General features: G+C 36.0%; 1 long non-coding RNA gene across 1 annotated transcript; it reads right to left on the bottom strand.

The window, feature by feature from the left end:
- Positions 1-704: 704 nt before the first annotated feature.
- Positions 705-4,167, bottom strand: LOC132610336 (uncharacterized). Its single transcript, XR_009571116.1, has 3 exons — positions 3,452-4,167; positions 2,457-2,507; positions 705-973 (listed from the first exon to the last, which is right to left on the bottom strand). It is a non-coding gene; the product is annotated as an uncharacterized LOC132610336 (long non-coding RNA).
- Between the last annotated feature and the right edge of the window lie 14,368 nt (positions 4,168-18,535).

Below are 18,535 nucleotides of genomic sequence, written 5' to 3'. Positions count from 1 at the left end.
TCAAAAAGTCTGTATCAGCGTTTATATATAGTAGTAAAGTAAAGTAATGTGTATGTTGTACAAATTCTTGAAAGCACGTTGAATTGGTCGATAGTTTCCGTGAAAAATTGGTTTGTACTTTCGTATACATGTGAATGGTCTTTCTTGCTGATTTCTCCAGTACGATATAATTGTGTGTACTTTTTGGGGGTACATATGTTTTTTTTTTTTTTTTTTTTCCTTTTTTCGTTCAAATTCTTTTGTTGGTGGTTGCTAGAAGAATTTTGTCTAGACACAAGAAGGAAGAAAATGAAGAAAAAGTGTTCACATGACACGTGTTGGCACGTATATCCATAATTAGGATTAATAGCTTGTTTGGCGAAATTTATTGTGGAAAGGCAAAAGATGATTTTTCTTCAAAGAAAATGCTTACTTTTAGAGATTTAACGTGTCCGGTCAAGCTTATAGAAAAAAAGTGTTTTTGAGTGATATTATATATAAGTTATTTTTTCAGAAAATGAAAAAAGTAATTTTTTTCCAAAAGCAACACACGTTTTACATATTTATACTCCTTCAAAAAGGAAGTATCCTTGATATTGAATTACGTATGATAATGTCACGACCCGACTAGGAGCCGTGACGAGTACCCGATACTTGTACCGAGCACCCCTTATCTATCGTATTACCTGTACCTCTTAGCAAGCCGTGTAAACCGAGCCATTTTTTTCCTTGAACATAAACTAATAAACTCCGTTATTACCTTGTACAACAATATTAACATGCCAAAACACTATACATATATCTGTACCTGACTGACTGTACGTATCTGTCTACGAGCCTCTAGACATAGTACACTTATACATAGAAAGGGCCGGGGTGCTACCAAGCCCGAATGTATAAAATAGTACCGCTGGAGTGAGGCTCCGGAACAACTGGAGCGCTGTCAAGTACGGCTGGTAGAGCTTCTAAGGATCACGTCCACCTGTCTGCTGACCTGCGCGGCATGAAACGCAGCGTCCACAAGAAGGGACGTCAGTACGAATAGTGTACCGAGTATGTAAGGCATGGAAGACAATGCAAGCAATAACATAGAGTGCGATTAATAATATCATGGAGTCACAGGACATATAACGAGGCAAGAAAGTAACCTGTACATAGGAAGGCCCCTTTTTGGGCGGCTATCATGCATGGCTTGTCTTTCCCTTTTAAAAACGTTTCCCCTCCATGAACGTAGAAAATAGAACTTATATTATGTCGTATCTTGTCGTATCGTGTCCTATCGTGCCCTATCGTATCCTATCGTGGCATATCAGGTCGTATCCTATCGTGGCATATCAGGTCGTATCCTATCGTGTCTTATCATGGCATATTATATCGTGTAATGTCATGTCTTACTACAGCATGTCGTATCGTGTTATATCATGTCAATGTCATAGTATAGTGTGTCATAGTGTATCATGCCATAGCGTAACTTGTCATATCATAGCATAGCTTATCATATCATAGCATAGCTTGTCGTAGCGTATCATATCATGGCATAGCGTATCATATCATAGCTTAGCTTTCCGTTGAAAATCTTTTCTTGTTCATATATATATAAAAATAGAACATGTCATATTGCCGAGGCGTCGGCAGCCGATCCATTTAGCCATAAATACACATCCCGCGTCCGGGCATCCCGCGTCCGGGACGATATCATATCATGTAATGCCAACTGATCAGGTGGATATGCGTGTATAACGCTCTGCCCTTATTCCCATCTTCCCCGTATACATATGCATACATCATGTACATATATCAGCGTCTATAGCGCTCTGAATCTTTTATCATATACATATACTGGTATCATATACGTATATCAGCGACTATAGCGCTCTGGATCTTTTATCATATACATATACGTGTATCATATACATATATCAGCGTCTATAGCGCTCTGGATCTTTCATCGTATACATATACGTATATCATGTACATATTTTATAAGCATATATATATATATCTTATATACATATACATGTCTTATATACTTTTACATATCTTATATACATATACATATTTTATATACATATACATATTTCCATTAGAATGGTACAGTACTTATCGTTTGATAATCGGAACAAGGATCAAAAGTTTCCTTTGGATTCTACTCCCAAAATAAGTCAAACGGAGCAATAGGGAAAATCCGGGGACAATGGGCCCACCTCGGGTCAAATGAGGCGGCGTACCAAATTTACGTACATTATATTTCATGACGTCACTTGTGATGGTTTTAAGGTAGTCGGGTCATATTTATGCCAGCTCTAGATGTTTAGGAAGTTTCTCCAATATTTTACACAATTTCTAATTCAATTCTACTGAATGAAAAAGGGAAAACTTTAAGTGCGGATTCCGGGAAATAGAGTTGTCCCCGAGGCTCGTACCCAACTTATTACGTTTAAGACATGCCATAGAAGGAAAGGTGAAGCCTTACATACCTTTTCCGCTTCATACACGTCTCCAAAATCAAGTTTCAAGTTCGCCAAAATCTACAATTTGGTCACAATTACCAAATGTTAATTGTAAGGCTTTAAGATTTCAATCTTAACCAATACTTGTCTACAAAAATTTGGGCAGCATCTCCCCTATAAATACACCATCCCCAAAATTCAACTTAGCCAATTTTTAATCAACAACAATCCGGGAATTCAACCCGGCCAAACTATCAACACAATGACAACAACCATGACTACAAAACACAATATAACACAACTAGTCTTCTTTCCAACATAATGCAATAGCTTTCATTCCAACTTCACATTTCCAAACCAATCTCAATGTTTCTACATTCATTACTAATCAAGATCATTACAATATAATTCGGAAGCATTTCATATCGTTTCTACCAAATATTCACAAGATATACAAAATATACAAACTTTCCACCAAAACCATAATCCATCCAAAACTTCTAATCTTCAATCTACATATTCATAACATATTTCCATCTTCCAATTTCATCAACCATAATCATAATTTGCACCTTAATAATTTCATTTTCATAATTACATAAATCTACCATAAAATCACAAAACTTCTCATAACCACTTAACAACCAATCTTTCATGCCAATATGGACTATTATCCTTCCAAATTCACCAACTAACATAATAATTCACATTTAAAACTCCACTTCTATAATTACATAAAAACTTCATTAAAATCACATAATTTCCTATAACTATTTCCAATAATTTTCCATGCCAACTTGAACCATTTTCTTCCATTTCCAATATAAATTTCACCATAACCACAACTAGAATACAACATAAAATTCAACTCATATTATTTATACAACAATATACATATATGTCCACTTACATATATGCACACCCACTTTGTAAACTTTCATATTTCCATAAATTCTACTCATTTCTACATACTACAACATAAACCAACCTTCATAACATAATAAAAAGGGATTAATTCTTACCTTTTTCTACAATCTTTTTCACTTGACCAAGTTGTCAACTTGAAGAAACAAGTGCTCTTTCTTCCAAAATAATTACACCAAGTTGTAAAGGACCCTTGAATTAGTAGGAATACCACAAGAAAATAATTTTTGGGAGAAGATTTTAAGGGGTGAATTTTCTTGGGTCATGGCCGTGTATGGCCTTCTAATTTGCTCTTCTTGTTGCTTTGTTTTTCTCTTCTATGTTTCAAGAACTTTCTAATGGATAAATGACCCTTATATTCATTTTAGCACATGGGAAATATTAGAATCATGGTTTGGGCCTTAGGCTTGGCCGGCCACCCTTCTCTCTTTGGGCCTTAATTCGTTTTTATTTTTTTTGGGCCAACTCGGTTGATCCCGAGTTGGGCCTAGCCCACTGACCTTTCGACCTTAAAACGTCCATATCTCCTTGCACCGATGTCACCTGGGAACCCACGACCTATGGTTGGAAAGCTAATTCAATTATCTACAACTTCTATTTCTTGGTATTTTCCAAATTCCAAACCTATAATACCGTTTTTGCCCCTAGAAGTCAGACCACCCGAAAACGTTTTCTTAAAAATATTCGTTTGGAGGACTTCCACTTTGATTTGGCCCAAGGGTCCTTCTTGAGTTGTGTTTAACTTCACATATGTGATTCATATGACTTTTCAGATGTCCAAAAAAAATCTCGATGTGTGGGCCCCACCTCAGCTTACAAATAATCCGACGTAAAAAAATACGGGATATAACAGATAATTTCATAATAATTTCTTCAACTGAACTCTGCAGAAAGCTTTAAGGACTTTTGTACTCTTTACTTGTGTAAAGTGTCACCATTTTCCTTAATTTATCGTCTTTCCACACTTTATTTTTTTCGTTTCTATTTTCCTTTGCTTCTTCCCCCATATATGCATTATTGTGGTGACAAACTAAGGACTATTTTTCTGGCTACCCTTTCATTTTATTTTGCATTATAATTGTTTGTTCATGTTCACATCCAGCTTCATTGGTACTTGTTGACTCTGCACAGTTAAGTGGACTATTTTTGCAAGCAATAATATTTTTTGGTACTACTTTATAAAGTATGCAAAGCAACGGTTATACCACTTCCCTAGCATAAAGATGTGAGTAGATTTTCACATGATAACCAACGTAACACCAGAAACTTTATTAATAGAAGATATATTGGCATAGAAGAAAGAAAGTTCCTACAATCTTCCTATCATAAGCTATAATGTACTAACATACAAGAAGGAAAAACAAATCAAAGGCCAAAGCCGCGAAACAACAAAGACACAATGGAGTTTAAAGGAGTTTGTATAATCCAAATAATACTCAACACCTTTAGCCTTTAGGCATAAGCTGCTAAATCCATTCATGAGTTGTTGCATTCAACCCCATTGATATCTTTCTCACGTTTGTGATGATTAGCAGGGATGAGAGATTAATCCCATTATTCACATCCTAAAGAAAATCAAAATATGGAAGGAAATATTGAAATAGAGAAACAACAGAAATACTAATAAAGAAAGTAGGGAGAAAGTAAAGGGAGAAAAAATTTAGAGTGAAAATTTTCAGAAATATTCCAAAGAAGCTAATAATATTTGCAATAGGGATTTCATTTTCAATAATATCTTTAAGGAATGGAAATATAAAAAGTAGACTTGTGAGATTCTAACATACAGAAAAGATCATAAGCCAAGCTTTCGAGACAAATAAAAACTCTATAAACTTTGCGTCAACTAAAGAATTTAAAAAGGTCATTCTAAAAAGGAAATTAAACCAACTCACATATTTTGAAAACTTGAACATCCAGAATTTCATTTTTCCATGTCTCTTATATATAGATAAAAAAAAATGTATCATGATTACAACCAATTTTTTAGAGCTTTGAGATATCCTCGGTGTGCCAAGAGCCAGTTATTTTAATAAGGACCAATGTGAAAGCAGTGGAAAACACCAATGGAGTATTTGGAATTAGAAAAATAAAAGAAAATCAATACTCAGTGTCATTATATGAATGTAACTCAGAAGCAACTAGTATAACAATTGGAGCAAGAGAAAAAATTTCCAAGCTTGAAAGTGAAATATTTCAGAAAACCTCGAGTAGCTCAATAAATGCAATGAGGTTTTTCTTTGAGATAGTAAATGCAATGAGGTTTTCATTTTCGGTTATACATTAGGATTTAGGAACACAAGGATAAAAGGTAGAATCAAGGGATTCTTAGATATAGGACAGAGAAAATCATTTCAACTCTAAGCCGGAGAATAGAAAATTACTAACCTTTGTTCCCCGAAAGCTACAATTTCATGCTTGTAAGTTAATTACATCTAATAATTTAAATTTAAATAAAAGATTATAATTTTTTTTAATCAGCCAGAGGGAAGAACATTTACTTAGCCGAATTGAAGCAAGTTATGACTCTAGAGAGACTCTAAGTAGAATTAACGAACCTATTCGATGTTATAGAATATCCGGATTCCCATGAAGCGAAGCAAATGTAACTCCCCTAACTGGCAGAGAAAGGTATAAATTTTGTAACTCCCCTAACTGGCAGAGAAAGGTATAAATGTATTCTCTCTGAATAATGACAACCCAAATTGCAAATAAAAAAAGAAGAACAGTTGAAAGAAAAACTCATGTTGTTGGATGATGAAATCGTCTAATTAGTTGAATCGACAACAGTTATATGCTCATAATTAGGGAAAAACATACCTAAAGATCGTAAAATTAGAAAAGGATACACAAATCACCAACAAAAAATTAAAAATGAAGAATCTCAACATCACCATTATTTTCAATGTATCAACAATAGTAGAGAATTTAAAATGACATAAGCTTCCTTGAAGAATTTATTACTACTTTATACTCCTCTAATTATCACTACTAAGTGCACATTTACACTGTTGAGCATGTTTCTAGTGTCCATTTTAACCCGGGTGTCACCATCGCTTTTGCTACATGTAAGAGGATTACATGGAGACATGTAAGTTTCTTCATTCTCAGTTAACCCAAAATAAAACAGGCATGAGCAAGAAAGGACATTATTTTCAGGTGCCAGCATATGTATTAGCACAAGTCGTGGGTGAAACTCTAACAATTGCCACTATAAGTTAATGTTCAAGAAAGAGCAACCTCAGATTTGCAGTCTCTTGAATTAGAATTCTTGATCACTTTATACCTCATGTTTGCTGTTGCAGGCATTGCAACGGATAATCGGGTTGTCAGTAATCACTGTTGTTTAACGGACACCTAACTGTTGTGCACAAACAAAAAAAGAAATGACAACATTATTAAAGATATCAAACTGTAAGCATTTAAGACTGTTCGAATCGTGCCTCAATTTTAATCTTGGAATAAGAAGAGGTTTGCAGCAAAGAAGAGGGAAAAGGAATTCCATTGTAAAAAAACGCCATGATAACCTACACAAACAATGTCGTCTTATAATACCATAGCATTCAAGAGAAATACAACACAATTTTTTAAAAATCTTCTAACATTGTATCTGATAATATATCAAATTTGTGAATGTAAACAAAAAAATGACAGTACACAATTCTTTTTACCATTAAAAGAGAATCTGCCTTAAACTAATACATCATTTTGCTAAAGATCAATGACAGGTAGGAAATCATTACGGGTCTAAAAGAAGTCAAAGCACCAAGTTGTGCGCAAAAGCAGAAGGGATTGCAGAAACAAGTTCAATAAATATAAGCCCTGGGGTGGAAATTGAAAGAAATTTGAATACCTTTTTTGTGCTTTTAATAATAATGGCTTCGATAATGGTAGGCATAGATGTGTGCTGTGAAGAAAGGAGTAAAATGGAAGAGTAAACTTTAAAACTCGTTGGGAGACTGAAGAAGAAGAGGCGTAAGGCATTAGGAAAGGACGCACCTTTTCGTTTCTTTTGTTTCCTTGGACAGAGGGCATAAATCGGGATAATTAAGTGGAAAATAGAAGATTATGCTAAAGGAGGGGGAACTAAAACTTGTAGAACTTCACATTTGCTTGTTCGGTTTATAAAGCATAAACAGAAGGAAATTAATTTTCCTAATGGACAAAGTTTAACATCTTAGTGGAAAAAAACATCTTAGTGACATAAATGCATGCATTTTGTTTTTATTAAAACGTAACCTAGGACGTTTTCTCGTGCAGTGAAACAGAAAAGCAAATAATACCTATGAACGTACATAGGCTACAAAGAACTAATTGTGTTAGTTATTTGTAAATAATTTCGCATCATCTAAATTCTAATAGAATCTGCGGAAAATAGTTTTAAAATGCCCTTAAATTATGTCAAATTGAATTAAAATGCCTTCCGTTAATAGTTTGCTCCAAAAATGCTCATGCCATTAATAGTTTGGTCCAAGAATGTCCTTATTGTTACCTAATTGGGTCAAAAATCACTTAATCATGTCTGTTTGTTGAAAAAGTTCATTTATGGACTTAAACAAGCATCCAGACAATGGTATTATTCAAAACTCACATCAACTCTCAATTTCAAAGATTTTAAACACACTCAATGATTATCCCTTGCTTGTTAAAAAGTTGGATGATTCAATCTCTAATATGTAGATGACATATTATTGACAGGCAACAATGAAGGTGAACTACATTCTCTTAAGTTGTTTCTGGATAAGGAATTCAGGATTAAAGATCTTGTGAAGAACTTACATTATATTTGTTTCTGGGTATTGAGGTCATTCGAGAACCTCATGGATCGATTCTTTCTTAGAGGAAATTTATTTTAGATTTATTGCATGAATTTGATTTCTTCCATTTATCTCCCGTGTCTGTTTCATTAGATCCTACAACAAAATTATTGGCTCAAGAAGGTACTCTTGCTAAAGATCCTACTTTGTTCATCAGATCTCTCCTTCACGGTCCAACATTTAAGCAATATACGCAGGACCCTCGAGAACCAAATCTTGCTACAGCTTTGCGAGTACTCAGGCATCTTTTGAAAGATCCAGGTCTTGGATTGTTTATGTCGTCTGCTTCCGCTTTCATTGACTCGGATTGGAGTACATGTCCAGATTCACGCACATCAGTTAGTGGGTTTTATATTTCTCTCGGTTCTTCAACTATAAGTCTAAAAATCAGACCTTCATTTCACTTAGTTCTGCAGAAGCTGATGAGTATCAGTCAATGAGAAGGGTTGTAGCAAAGCTTACCTGGTTAGTGTGTCTATTCGAAGATCTCTCTGTTCCCATTTCTCTCCCAGTTCCTCTTCATTCGGATAATCTTGTTGCGATTCACATTACAAAAAATCTGTTTTTCATGAACGGACGAAGCACATTGAAATTGACTACCACTTCATCCGTCAACAATATCTCGCCGGTCTAATTTCTCTCTCATATGTTAAATCGGATTTTCAACTCGCCATTTTGTTCACGAAATCCCTTACCGGCCCGATTCATCACAAACTTTTAGCTAAGTTGGGCGTTTCTTCCTGCCCTCCAACTTCGGGGGTGGGTGTATGGATTATATGGAGTTCATGCAGCTAGTTATTCAGGGCTATTTCTCAACAACCTTCGAAGAAGAGGGAAATGCGTATATGTTTCTAAGAAAGTAAATTTATAGGTTTGGGCCACAATAAACTACGCATGAACTGCATGTAAGTTGTAGCTTCATTTTAATCTCACGCAAAAATAATGTGCAGCTTCCTCTTTTTGTCTGCGGTCCTCCATTGCGCCTTAAAAATTACCACATAACTTAATTCGAAAAAATTATTTATGCACCTTAATTTTACGGGCGATCCTTTACTTCTCATATTCTTGTTTGGACTTTGGAGGGTGAAATTAGAGGGTGATTGGCTAAACTTATAAGCTGATCAAACTGACTTATAATCACTTTTTAGCTTATCTACGCGCTTGGTAAACACCAAAATACTTGTGAGGCAAGTGATTATAAGCCAAATCAAAATTCTGCCTTGCAAATCCAAACATTAACCTTGCAAAATTTTTTAAAATTTTTGACCGAGCGGGGTTCGAACCCGAGGGGCAAAAATTAAAGACCACCCCAGCGAAGGGCAATCCTGCTCTCTAGTCTTATATTCTGTTAAAAATAAGACTACAAAGGTTGTTTATATTTACTTGGTATCCAACTCGAAGATCCAAGTTACTTATCTCATGTGTCTTATGATCTTCTTTGAGATGATGAATAATTTTCTTGTGTCTCTTTCAGCGGACATCTTGCTGGTGTGTTTATAGTGGCTTTCCAACCTACTGTTAGTCCATCGATCGCCTTCCAGTTTTTTGTCGCTTGATCTAGCATTCTGCCGATTGCCTTCTCTTTCTACATGGAAGTTTAAATTTGTCATGTTGTAATCGGACTTATTGGCATCTGTACACGCCCTTCCAGTTACTTCATGATAGTTCAAGTCGTCGTGTTGTACGCTGATTTATTGGAATACGTATTGCAGCCTTCTGTAACGTTTTGTAGTTCAATTTTTCATGTTGTACTCTGTTATTCATTGGGATACACACATGTCCTTCAAGTTAATTCATCATAGTTTAAGTCGTCGTGTTGTACGTATGATTGAGTTCATTGTGACGAATAATGTTGCTTGTGTGACGTTTTGTAGTTGGCTTAATACCTAGATGGACCCTTAAACTTGACATGTTTTGTAAGATAGGCATATAAACTTACAAGGTGACCAGATAGACACTTAAACTTACTCAAAATGTATTTTTCAAGTTTTCCAGTTATTTTGAAAACAAAAACTATATTTTTCAAACACTCACAATTTTCATGGCCAAACAAGCCCTAAATATATAACAAAATATTTTTTTTTAAAATGCAAAAATAAGGCAAACGCATATACATGAGACTATAAATGTGCACTTAAACCAATAAATACTCGCTAATCGCAATTTTGCAGCTTTCAATTAACTCAGTTTTTTTTTTACACTTGAATAATTAAAAAACAATAACTTTAACCAATAAAAATTCTTAAAAAAGGAAATTTCAAATTAAGAAATTTCTTTTTTTAAGGATTTTCTTCTCGGCTTTACAGTTTTCTTAATTTGAAATTTCTTTTTTTATGGATTTTTATTGGTTAAAGTTATTGTTTTTTAATTATTCAAGTGTAAAAAAAAAAAACTGAGTTAATTGAAAGCTGCAAAATTGCGATTAGCGAGTATTTATTGGTTTAAGTGCACATTTATAGTCTCATGTATATGCGTTTGCCTTATTTTTGCATTTAAAAAAAATATATATTTTGTGATATATTTAGGGCTTGTTTGGCCATGAAAATTGTGAGTGTTTGAAAAATATAATTTTTGTTTTCAAAATAACTGAAAAACTTGAAAAATACACTTTGAGTAAGTTTAAGTGTCTATCTGGTCACCTTGTAAGTTTATATGTCTATCTTATAAAACATGCCAAGTTTAAGGGTCCATCTGGATATTTAGCCTTTTGTAGTTCAATTTGCTAGGCTGCACCGCGTATTTCCATGTCTTAGCCCACTACATTCAAATAGCGTATGATATTTGTTGGAAAGAAGTATTGGTGGGATTAGTAATGCAAGTTTTTGTCTATATGGCGGTCGATTTGAAGGTGTTAATTAGTAGAGTCCTTATGTGTTACAAGAATATATTAAGTTTAATCTATCACTTGGAATCATTACGAGTATATGTACGTTGCGTTAATATTTCTATGTTCTGGAACAAGTATATATTGAGCCTGTTTGGCTTAGCTTAAAAAAAATAACTTATAAGCTGAAAACAGTCCAATTTATTTTTTTGGGCTTATTTTAAGCACAATGGCTTATAAGCTGGCCAGCCAAACACTCAAAAGAACCTGAAAACAAATTATAAGTTGTTTTCAGCAACTTATAAGTCAATCCAAACGGGCTCATTGTGTGCTTAAAATACACTTGATAATAATCATTTCTTAATATGACAAACGTTGATTCCTGAGTACTATAAGTCTATAACTGTCACGACCCAGCCCCGTGGGCCGCGACTGGTGCCCTACTTGGACACCCAAACGGACATACAAACTAAATCATCATTTTTAAACAGAGTTGAGAACGAATATTATCTTGCGCGATTGCGCGTACAAAACATTATATCAGAATCAGAAGAGGCGGCGGAATATACATCGCCGAACATATGCACATATATCAAAAAGCCGGCAAGGCTATCAAATATGTCAAAAGCCGACAAGGCTGTCAAATGGCACAACGGCCCAAAACGCATATACAAATGCACGCCGACAAGGCTGCAACAAACATATACAAAATGCACGCCGACGAGGCTGCCATAACGAATAGAGTCATGCAAACACATCCGTACAGAAGTAGGCACACACACCCACAAATACGTCTACAGACCTCTAAACAGACAAACCGAATCATATGGCGGGACAGGGCCCCGCCGTGCCCCTGAACAAATACATATATACATGGCGAACGAATATATACCAAAATGTGTGCTCTGAAATGAGAAGAGCACTCCAAACAGCAGAATAGGGTGTCCTAAATGGGTAGATCACCAAACTGTGCGTCTGTACCTGCGGGCATGAAACGCAGCCCCCGAAGAAAGGGGGTCAGTACGAAATATGTACTAAGTATGCAAAGCAGAATATACAGAAAGCAAATCTGAGACATAAACGAAATGGAAGTACCAAACATAAGTGCAAATCCAACATATCAAAATTTGCTTACTTTCAAAAATATGTAAGTAATGCATAGGGTACAGAAGAATATGGTCGCCCACCCGTCGATGGCGCCATAACACAGCATAACACCAGAAAGTTTCAAATCTCCGTATCACCGTCACATATCACATCACAACATAACGCCATACACAGCATAACACCAAATATAGGTGGAACCCGACCCTCTTTTGCGAGTAGCTCGGTGAACCATAAACACAGCATAACTCCGGAGTATATCAAAATGCGCACGACAACAGAACCGGCCCGGGACTCGGCGAAAGGAATAACAGAATGCACGAGTAGAGTCGTGAGTAGTCATATGCATAAAATCATTATCATAAATTCAAACATAAGTAAAATGATCATATTTGAAATCGGAATAATAATCATACCAAATTCTTTCAAAGATTCTCTGAATTACATAAAGGAAAGTCGCGGGACCCACGGACGGGTATTTACCCAAGTCGGGCCCGCCTATGAAAAACATACGTATCATACATAATGCAAACTTTTATAAAAATATTGGAGTAATCCGAGCATTTATGTGAAATGTATGGCATTCAGAAATTTCGAAGTTCTTTAAAGTGAAACCATTTTGCGCAAAGTTCGGAAAGCGATTATTTCAAATACATAAAGGTTCATATTTCATCAAATCATACATAAGAGTGCCAAGGAACATATATAGATCATATCATGCTCGGATTTCGGATTTGGAATTTCCTTAAGGCTCTAATCTAGCCTATGTAAAACTAAGACATGCCAAAAAAAAGGGAGGTTGCTTTACATACCTCGTACGCACTCCAAGATGGCCAATATAAAGTAAATTCCAATCTACACCTCGGGCTCCCCAAGGTCTACAAATATGCCAACGAATATCCAATATTAAACATAGGCACTTAAGCCATTTATTCCAACTAACATTAAATTCTACAGAAAATTCGGCAGCATTTCCCCTATAAATAGGCCATCCCGAGAATTTAACTCGCTCAAAATCAACAACAACAACCACAATAACCAACCTAGCAACATCGATAATCAATTCGAAAGGCAAAATAATAATAGTAGCTCTCTTTTACACCATTCGACAACTTTCCAATTATTCAATTCAATGGCTTACTTTCAAGCCACAATATCGTTCGTACATTCGATTATTAACCCAAACCCATACTAACAACATTCAAGAACATTCTAAAAAATTCACATAATATTTCCAACAATCCACAATTTCTCCAAATTTTTGGCCGAAAACAGCCCCTACCCGTGAGCAGCCCACTGGGCACACTTCCGACTTTCAATTCATGTTTTGTATCACAATTCACAATATAACGATACCATTTTCATAAAATATACAAATTACATCAACGCACAATAACCCTCAAATCAGCCCGTACAATCTCAACATCAATCTTAAGTCATTAAATGCTCAATTCCAAACTAAAATTCGTAACGACGACACGAAAGCGCTTAAGCGATAATAATGCGATATTCGGCATAATCTATGACTCACATTCATTCACACTACACATATTCATATGTTAATGGTTCTCATATATAAGGATTGCATTAAATGCACAAAGTTCTCCAAATCAGTCCGCAACGCTTACTATATCAATTCGGGACATTTAACTCTCATTTCCAACATACAAATCATCACAACAACCATTACGACGCTAAGCGATATTAATTCATTCTTTGCTACCATTTGGAGGCTATATACACGGCTACACTACACATATACATGTATCGATGATTTTTATTCTCTTCTCCACTCTACGACAATCAATATGCTACAAGCAATTAATTCGTCAACCCAATACCACACCACACACATATACTTCACACGGTCAACACACCCAACACAAGACCCAACTTCAACATTCCATATTTCATGATTTTTATCCATTTTAGCATACTACAATATGCATACAACATTTATAACTCCAAAAACAAGATTAGAACTCACCTTTATTCTTCAATCCACCAATAGGCTAGGGTTTGCAAATGGACAAAATGAGTGGTTGAATGACCCAAACAATACTTCCACGCTACTTAGGGACCTCCAAATAGTGGGTTTATACCAAAGAAATAATTTTAGAGAGGCAAAAATGGGACTTGATTTTTCTTGGTTGTGGCCGAGAACCATGGGGGAGTGGAGGCTCTCCAAGTCTTGTTATTTTTCTCTAAGTGTAGAAGTGGGAAATGAGAAAGATGACTTAGTTTTTTTTTTTTTTTTTTGTATCCACAAATATCTCCCTTTGTTTATGGCCCACACATGTGTTGGACCAATTAAAATTGGCCACACAATGTGTGGGACCATTTCAAGTCCACACGGCCACCATGGCTTTTGGTGCAAGACTTTTAAATTCCAATTTTATGAATTGTGGTCCCAATTTTTCCTAAGTGTCCAATGCCATCAATTTCATATTCAACTTATGTCTCAAAATAAAATCAAATGGTCAAAAGTCCCGACGTCAAATCCCGGAATAGTCTTGGCCCTTAATTGTCATAGTTAATCCGGGTTGTCCCAATGTATAAAAATACGGTACGTAACATCCTCCCCCCCTTAGGAACATTTGTCCTCGAATGTTGGACTAATGCTACTAATCTTACTCAAATTCGGGGGAGTTTCTTTTATAGCCATCATATACAAATCGATCACAAATCAACATAATCAAACAAAGAATTTGGATTACCTGAAGGTGCCGAAAATAGGTGAGGATTTTTTTTTTTCATCATCTGCTCCTCAGCCTTCCAGGTTAATTCCTCGCGGTTATTATTATTCCGCCACAGTACTTTAACAGAAGCCACATCTTTATTCCGCAACTTTCTTACCTGACGATCCAATATGGCTATAGGTTGCTCTTCATAAAATAGCTCCTCGGTGACCTGTATATCGTTTGTAGGAAAAATTCTGGAAGGGTCACCAATATATTTACGAAGCATAGGAACATGGGATACCGGGTGTACCGCTCCCAAATCAGCTGGCAAATCCAATTCATAGGCCACCTTGCCTATTTTGCGAACAATCTGATAAGGCCCAATATATCTCGGACTGAGCTTTCCTTTCTTGCCAAATCTCATAACGCCTTTCATAGGTGACTCTTTCAGAAATACCCAATTGCTAATCTGGAACTCTAACGGTCGACGTCGTTTATCAGCATAAGATTTCTGTCGACTCGGGGCCGCTAATAGTCGCTCTCGAATCAGTTTCACTTTATCGACTGCTTGCTGGATCACATCTGGACCAATTAACTGAATCTCACTCACGTCAAACCAACCAATCGGAGATCTGCTTTTCCTGCCATACAAAGCCTCATATGGTGCCATCTGAATACTGGAGTGATAACGATTTTTATTATAAACAAATTCACTTAGCGACAATGATCACCCCAACAACCTCTAAAATCAATAACACAGGCCCATAGCATATCTTCCGGTATCTGAATAGCACACTCGGCCTGTCCGTCGGACTGAGGATGAAATATTGTGCTATGACCCATCTGAGTCTCCAGTCCTTCCTGGGACGATCTTCAGAAGTTAGCCGTAAACTGAGCACCTCAGTCGGTTATAATAGATATAGGAATCCCGTGAAGTCTTATTATCTCATTAATATACACTCTGTCATAACCTTCAGCCGAACAAGTAGTCCTGCCTGGAAGAAAATGGGCTGATTTCATTAATCTATCAACAATACTCCGAATAGAATCGTATCCGCGTTGAGTGCGCGGTAAGCCTATAATGAAGTTCATGCGAATCGTTCCTCGTTCCCAAACTGAAGTTTCTAATTCCTGAAGCAACCTGTCCGACCCTTGATACTCGATCTTGACTTACTGACAATTTGGCCATTGGCCAGCGAACTCTGCAGTGTCCCTTTTTCATACCATCCCATCAGCATAAATATTTTAGATCATGATACATTTTTGTGGATTCAGAATGAACAGAATGTCGAACATTAAGTGCTTCGCCCATAATTGATCATCACAGCCCTGCAACGTCAAGTACACATAATCTGCCTCCGTATAATAATATCCTTTTCAGATGAAATTTCAAACTAAGTCTTTTCTTTATCAAAGGTCGTATCTTTGTACTGTACAAGTATAGGATCCTCAAACTGATGTTGTTTTACCTCTTCTATAATCGACGATTCAGCAACTTCTCGAACAAAATCCCAATATCTCCAGAATCGACCAAACGGACTCTAAGGCTAGCTAACTGATAAATTTCCACGAACCAATTCTTTCTCATCAAACTGTACATCAGTCAAACTACCCATGGACTTACGGCTAAGTGCATTAGCTACCACATTGGCTTTTACGGGATGATATAGAATATCGACATCATAATCTTTCAATAATTCAAGCCATTTATGCCGCAGATTTAGCTCCCTTTTGCTTAAAAATGTACTGGGGCTCTTATGGTCTGTATAAATACCAGCGTAGACCCCATGTAAGTAATGCCGCCACATTCTCAAAACATGAATCGCCGCGGATAATTCCAAATTATGTATGGGATAATTTCCTTCGTGCGATTTGAACTGCCGGGGAGTTTAGGCCATAACTTGACTGTGCTGCACTAATTCATAATCTATCCCAATACCAAAAGCACCATAATAAGTAACATACCCGGCTGGCCCTTCGGGAAGAGCTAGACTGGAGTTGAAATTAATTTTTCCTCCGGTACTGGAAACTACATTCACACGTACCGGTTCACTGAAATTTCACGGCCTTCTGAGTTAACTTCGTTAATAGTGCCGTAATAGAAGCAAAGTCCTTCACCACTTTTCTGTAATACCTGGCTAATCCCCAAAAACCGCGTATTTCGGTCTATGTCGAAGACCTAGGCCAACTTTTGATCGCTTCAATCTTCTTTGTGTCAATTGTTTCTATTTCTACTTATTTTACTTCACTTTCCTCCGCTCCCCCTCTTTTGGGGTTGTGCTTATACCGTATCCATGTTTTTCCTTTATAATCTATAACTTGATTACCTTCGTACGAGATATTAACAAAATTACGAAGTGATGAAATTCTCATTCATAAAGTACAAATCTTATCTAATAGCTGGCACTCGAATAATTTAATTAATATATCAATTTATCCTTTAATAATCATATCCTTCCTTCATACCCGTTCCTTATCCGTCGTTCTATTTTCTCGATAGTCAAATTACTTAATATTCGCATGATTCATCATTTCATGCCATAGGTTTTTTTTTTCTTTTGCCCTGCATTATTACATTCCAGTTCGTTTTTCGCAGGTAATTTCGTGCTTTGCCCGTCGACTCTTTTAGAAGCTCTGCTTAATTACGTTTCTTACGGTTCACTTTTGCTAACACTTTGATCTCTTTACCTTCCACTCAATTATTCTCTTTTCCTTCCAAAATATCGTCGTATTAGCATCTTCCAATCTCAACCCATAGCAAAACCAATATCTGTTTATCTCGTAACATCTGTATCATACCTTTCACTTTGTCTCATAAATTCTATTCTGTTAATGTCTCCCATATATTATAACGCTGACTATTAAGGTTCACTAAGCGATCGACATAGTCATAAATGGGGAGTCCTATACATACATACATATATATATATATATATATATATATATATATATATATATATATATATATATATCACTAGCATTTCTTTTACAAAGCGTCTTCAATCATCTGTTCAAACTCATTCTAATTTTGGAGCTGCGTTGCTCTTTCTCCCTTTTTCACTAATCTAATCCGTCTCAGCCCACGCGACCTTTATAAAGTTTCTAATCACTCCACATACTCTAATTTCCTTTTTGGTTACTCCAAATTTCCTATTTGTCTCTTATGTCCATATTTGCAAAAATTTTTGTACATTTCCCAGGGGGTCACCCATCCCAGAATTGCTCTGGCCCTGGCACGCTTAACCTTACAACTTTAATGCATTTAGACACGTTAAGGCCGGTATAATTGCATCAATTTCCCTGCACGACTTTTATCACGTAATTTAAGGCAAATCGGGGTCTTAACAACTTTCAAAACGTTCTCGTAGCGGGTCCCACCCCGATCTAGAGAGAATTCTTTTACTTTTCTGACTATATAGTCACCGTGTTGCCTCCTGTAAATCCTCAATATTTTTCTCCTCATGCATATACATATATAATTTTAAACAGCCCACAAATTTAAGTTTTTATTCCACAAATTCCATCTCCAATTAGTCGATGAAGGCTGATAAAATATTACTGTAAGGCATTCTCCAACCACCAGCAAAAGAACACTAAAATCCGACGAACATCGCGAAATCCGTTGGTACTTAATTCACATAATTACCTCCATATTTATACATATGTATATATATATATATTTTTTTTTTTGAGTCGTAAGTGAATCATTCAATTCCCAACTGCCTGTTATACATTTAGTATTCTTCAAATGAATCGAAA

The sequence above is a fragment of the Lycium barbarum genome, chromosome 9, assembly GCF_019175385.1.
Source record: "Lycium barbarum isolate Lr01 chromosome 9, ASM1917538v2, whole genome shotgun sequence".
Taxonomy (NCBI): domain Eukaryota; kingdom Viridiplantae; phylum Streptophyta; class Magnoliopsida; order Solanales; family Solanaceae; genus Lycium; species Lycium barbarum.
Note: the sequence above shows the minus strand (reverse complement) of the source record. Positions and strands in the feature narration are given on the sequence as shown.